The sequence below is a fragment of the Labeo rohita genome, chromosome 15 (assembly GCF_022985175.1).
Source record: "Labeo rohita strain BAU-BD-2019 chromosome 15, IGBB_LRoh.1.0, whole genome shotgun sequence".
NCBI lineage: Eukaryota > Metazoa > Chordata > Actinopteri > Cypriniformes > Cyprinidae > Labeo > Labeo rohita.
The window spans coordinates 25,984,235-25,990,234 of NC_066883.1; positions in this window are offsets into that span (position 1 = coordinate 25,984,235).

Below are 6,000 nucleotides of genomic sequence, written 5' to 3' on the forward strand. Positions count from 1 at the left end.
GTTAATTGAGGCAATCCAGGTTTTCTTTTTCTTTTCTTTCTTTTTTTCTGTCTGTGGGTCTAAATATGTATATTTTGTCATCCTATGTTGGTTAATGTGTTTTTTTTTTTTGTTTGTTTGTTTGTTTGTTTGTTTGTTTTTTGCATTTGTGTTTGTTAATATAACTTCCAAAACTTTAAATAAAATAATAAAAAAAGAGAGATGAAAATTATGAGTCAAATCTCCAATTCTGACTTTTTCTTAGAATTGCAAGTTTATATCTCTCTGAGTATATATCTGTGTGAAAAAAGTCAGACATTTAATAACAAAAAAAAGTCTGAATTGTGAGATTAAAATGTTGCAATACCCTTTTTAAAAAAAAAAAAAAAAAAAATCTGTAACAGAAACCTGTTTCTGCCACTAAATAAATTAAAAACCTGCAACTTTTAGTTGATGAGATATAGTCATGAGATAAAAAAAACTTTGCAATTGCAAGTTATAAAGTCAGAATTGTGAGATGAACTTGCAATTCTGAGAAAGTCAGAACTGTGTGATATAAACTCGTAACTGTAAGTTATAAAGTCAGAATTGTGAGATAGGCTATAAACTTGCAGTTCTGGGAAATTAAGTTAGAATTGCTTGATATTAAACTCGTAATTGTAAGTTTTAAAGCTGTATGTAAACTTGCAATTCTGACTTATTTTCCTGACAATTCCTCACAATTGCAAGTTATAAAGTTAGAATCGTGAGATGAACTTGCAATTCTGAGAAAGTCAGAACTGTGTGATATAAACTCGTAACTGTAAGTTATAAAGTCAGAATTGTGAAATGTAAACTCACAATTCAGACTTTTTTCTTAGAATTGTGAGATAATAAACTCGCAATTGCAAGTTATAAAGTCAAAATTAGACTATAAACTCAATTTTTATAAATAAAGTCAGAATTGCGTGATATAAACTCATAATTGTAAAGTTATAAAGTCAGAATTGTGAGATAGGCTATAAACTCTTAGAAATTCTGAGAAATAAAGTCAGAACTGTGAGATAAATTATGAAGTCAGAATTAGGCTAGAAACTCTGAGAGTTATTGCGACATAAACTCAAGACATAAACATAAAATTTTGAGTTATAAAGTCAGAATTGTGAGATATAAACTCAATTCTAAAAAATAAAGTTGTAATTCTGAAAATTGTAAGATATAAACTTGCAATTATGAGAAATAAAGTCATAATTGTGTGATATAAACTTGTATTTGTGAGTTATAAGGTCAGAATTCTGAGATATAAACTTGCAGGTCTGAAAAATAAAGTCGTAATTCTGAGAAATAAAGTCAGAATTGCGAATTTTATCTTGCAATTGTGCATTTATAATTTGCAATAGCGAGTTTATATTATGCAATTCTGTCAGAACTGTGAGATGAAAAGTTACACTTAGCTTTTTATCACTTATTCAGTGGAGGAAACAGTAAGGGAAATTGGCTTCTATACTTTAAAGTGTATTTAGAGGAAAAAAAAAACTTTTTATACTCTTTTTTTTTTTATACAACTTTTTAAGAATGTGAAATCCAGAAAAAAGGATGTTGTTTGCTTTTTATGTGGTGTCTTTTTTTCAAAGTATGGTGAAGTATATCAGCCAGGAATAATTACAGGCCCGCCTTTGTTTATTCAAAGAACCACATGAGAACTTAAAATTGTTTGTACTGTGAAACTGATCTCATGGGAAATAAAATAAGGTGGGGATTTTGTATGAACTCATAGGTTGTCAATCATACATGTCGTATGAAATCATATGAAATTACACAGATTCATACAAATTAGGACACCAACTCCCCAAATTGTAAAATAGTAACGAATTGCCATGAGACTGTGTTGGTGTAGATCATGTGTCATGTTTTATGAGCATATGTAGTGCTGTTTTTCTGACCGTGTAATTTTAAACCTGCAACTATGAAATAGATTTCATATTTTAAACAGTTTTTTTTTTCTGAATCCGAATTGGAAATCAATAGCAGCCTGAAACAACAAGTACTATTATGGCACTTTGTAAGAATGCTTTTCCAATGAAAAATTCATGAGATTTTCATGAGTGAAATGTGACCATGGCTGCATTTTTTCCAGGCTTCATTACATTTGTTGTTTGTGCTCTGGTTCCAGACATTGAACCCTTTTAATCAGACTCAAATTTGATTGCTCGTTCTGTATCGATTCTCTTGTGCTTTTAGTTTGTGTCAGGTGTTTGGCATTGAGCCATTGGGTCTTTGCTCTAGCAATAAATATTGTACTCTTAGTATTGAATTAACTGGACACTGGGAGTGGTTGAGAGTTTATGAAAACTAGAGAATTTAACATTGTTGGTGTTTACAACTGAGAGTTTTTTTTTTTTTTTTTTTTTTTTAGTGAACTATGTCAGCTTCTTTTCCTACTGAACTGTGGCTTACATTGATTATGCCATATCATACGATTCACCTAAAACCCATTTAATTTCTGTCCTTATCTAAAGTTAGAGTAGGTGATATGAGACTCTAATAGGTTTATGATGGTTAACATGCAGTACAGCATACAGAAGTAAAAGTATTCACAGTAGTTCATTACCCAATGAACTGTGTCCTACATGATCTGCTTACATCATGATGTCTAGTGCAACCTCTTACATAGTAAGGCAAGTTGAGACTCATGAAAGACAAGAAAAATAAGCAACGTCTGTCCTACATTAAATTTAGCAACTCATTGTAAACATTTACAATGTTCTGTGACAGAAAGGAAAAGGTTAATGCTGGTTTGTTTGGATTTGTTAAGTAGGTCACTACAGTACAGTTGACCTACCAATGTCAACAAATAAGAAATCAAAGAAATCCTCCTCTTTGGTTTTTATAAGCTATAATACATATAAAAAGATGTAAGAATAAACATTGAATATCTCTAAATAAAACCCTGGTGAAAAAACCAGCATATGCTGGTAGGTATGTTTTGATGCTGGAATGCTGGTTAGGTAGGTTTTGATGCTGGTTTAAGCTGCTCCTTTGCTGGTTTTTGCTGGTCATGTTGCTGGTCAAGGACCAGCATAAACCAGCAAAGGACCAGCTTAAACCAGTATCAAAACCTACCTAACCAGCATTCCAGCATCAAAACATATCTACCAGCATATGCTGTTTTTTTCACCAGGGAATGGATTACTAGAATGTTAATCTTCCAAAATTAGCAGCGATGTCATTTACACTAAACATGTTTTTGTGTTTGAAAGCACGTGATGTAGCCTTGCGGCATGACAAACAGGGTTTTCTGCAGTTTTTACATTGTTTTTCAATGTAAACATGCAAGATGGATGTCTCTGATTGTTGCATATGTTAAAAACAAGTCTCTAGACATGCCATGTGTCTGGTGTAGGGCCTGAAATCAGTTTTATTTTTTTCCAAATTTAATTTTTCAGATTCAGTTTTTTTCTCTAGATTCTGAATTAATAGTTAAATAAAAATATTATTCAGAATACATGTGTAATTAATTGTAACCATGAAATGTACAAAATTTACCAGCAGTTTATTAAAAGTTTAACAAAACTTACATTTTAAAGGCCCTATGAATTATGTTGTAGTTTTTTTTTTCTCAAATTCAGTTTTATTGTTACCAAATTTTGTGTTTTCTGTTCATTTTCTGGATTCCAAGAGCATCTAATCCAAGAGAATCTAATTAATTGATTATATATATATATATATATATATATAGTTACCTTTTTTTAAACAATGTGTTGTGCATTTTTTGTTTTTTATTATTTATTTATTTTTTGGGTAGAAAAAAAAAATTCTGGTAAATATTCTTTAAGAAAATAAAGTTTTAATAATAATTTTATTATTAGTAGTAGTAGTACCATTACCTTAAGTAATATATTTCTGTCACAGTTTCTTCAAGAACCTTTATTTTGATGGGTTACTGTGAAGACCTTTAAGTGTCTGTTTGTATATGACCATAGTTTTTCTCAAAAGTAATGATAAAATGCTCATGAAGTGACTCTCAGAGCAGTTTCATTTTTATAGTTTTATTAACTTTTAATAGCCAAAAGCATATCTAATTAATTGATTTTATAATTTGCATTTATTTGTTTATTTATCTTTTTTTCCCCAGAAATACTGTGTTTTGTTGTTAATTGGTTTTTTGACACTTCAAATGATGGATGTTGTAATCATAGGGCTTCTATACTCATCTAGCTGTGGACCCCTACATCTGCCGTGCCATGCTTTTAAGCCAATGAGCACTATGTTGCGGACCATAACCATAAAGAAAGATTATAACTGCACACTCAATTAAGTATATTGTCCTGACGAAGGCTTTCACAATGAAACATTGATAATGAAAGATAATATACTTAAAGGAGAAGTCCACTTCCAAAACAAAGATTCACAAATAATGTACTCACAACCTTGTCATCCAAAATGTTCATGTCTTTCTTTCTTCAGTCGCAAAGAAATTATGAATTTTGAGGAAAACATTTCAGCATTTTTCTCCATATAATGGACTGATATGGTGCCCCGATTTTGAACTTCCAATTTAAATGTGACTTCAAATGATCCCAGCCAAGGAAGAAGGGTCTTATTTTCATTTTTTTCATACTAAATTGTGATTGGACTTTGTATTTACACAAACCTAATGCTATTCTTTTTGGTATTTCCTGCAGGAAATGCTAATCTAGTCTATTATGAAGGATTTTTCCCCTCATAAAAGGGCGTTCTTGTGTTCTCCAGAGAGAAATCACATAAAAATGGAAAGAAAGTCATGATAACATTCACTGTTTGCTTTTGACTGTTGTTCCTCTTTGGCCCACGTTTATTTACATTACTTATCCTGAGCAAGGCAGAGAACGTGAAGTGATGAAGAGAAAGTTTAGCCGTTAAGTAAACCTTTTTTCCACTAAGCTTTTGTGTAGAAAAGAAGAGGGGGATGTGTCTTTGGCATTAGTCTCCTAGAATTTCAAAGAGCTGGATCTTGGCAATAATTCAGAGCGGCTAAGGGGACATATGAATACTCGGCCTGTGAGGCCTACAAGCCTAAAGCCTGACAGGCTGAAGTCATCTGTTCCAATTCAGCCATCAAGTCTTCTGTTTGCCTAAAACTGCTGTCCATGGTTAGTCTGAGTGAACGGATAATGCCTTATTCTTGTAAAATACGTGTGGGATCAAACACAGGGTGTGTTTTTTGTTAACAAATCATGGGTGTCTGAATGTGTTAGACTGAAGACAACCACATTAGTAAGGCCTGTATTATGACTAAATGCACTGCGTGACTCAGAAGGATGTGCCGAAAGGCACACCAGCCCTGACTTAACTTTGGAAGTTTTGATACAGTTTGGGGAAGTGAGCATGAAATCACAAGATTGAACACTGTTGTGTGTAAAGTTGATTATCTTTTATTAGGAGTATAATTTTGTACAAACATAAAACATACCTCGGTTTACATGATGAACAACCATCATGCATTTTTTTTTAAATCAACAAATCTCATGAGAACATCAAAAGTGCAAAATTCATCAAGTAAACATCTGTGAAATTACAATTTAGGAATTATAAAGAGATGTGAACTTGTTACATTTCCCTCAAGTATCAGTCTGAGTGATGTGTAGAAAAAAATTTTAGTTTGTAAATCATATTTTAGGTTCAGTATAAGGAAAATATTTCTAATACTAATACATTAAATTTAAATTGTATGTTATCCTTTGTGTTTGTCAAATATGCTCCATTTTAAACCAAGCAAATTGAATAGACCTAAATTAAATACGCCAAATTTTATTGCCCTCAGTGTTTAAGGTCAAATCATTATAATATAAAAATCTAAAAATTGAATTATGCATTGGTGCAAACTATACAGCTTTTATAGTCATTTAAAGTTGATTGTAAGTAGAGATCCAGAGCGAATTCCAAACATTAGAAATGTATAATTCCAAAATACTTACAATTTAAGGCACCATGGCTTATAAATTGACCTGCAACACTGGTGTGTTTGCACAAAGTGTTTGAACACACACCTTTAAGACTGTT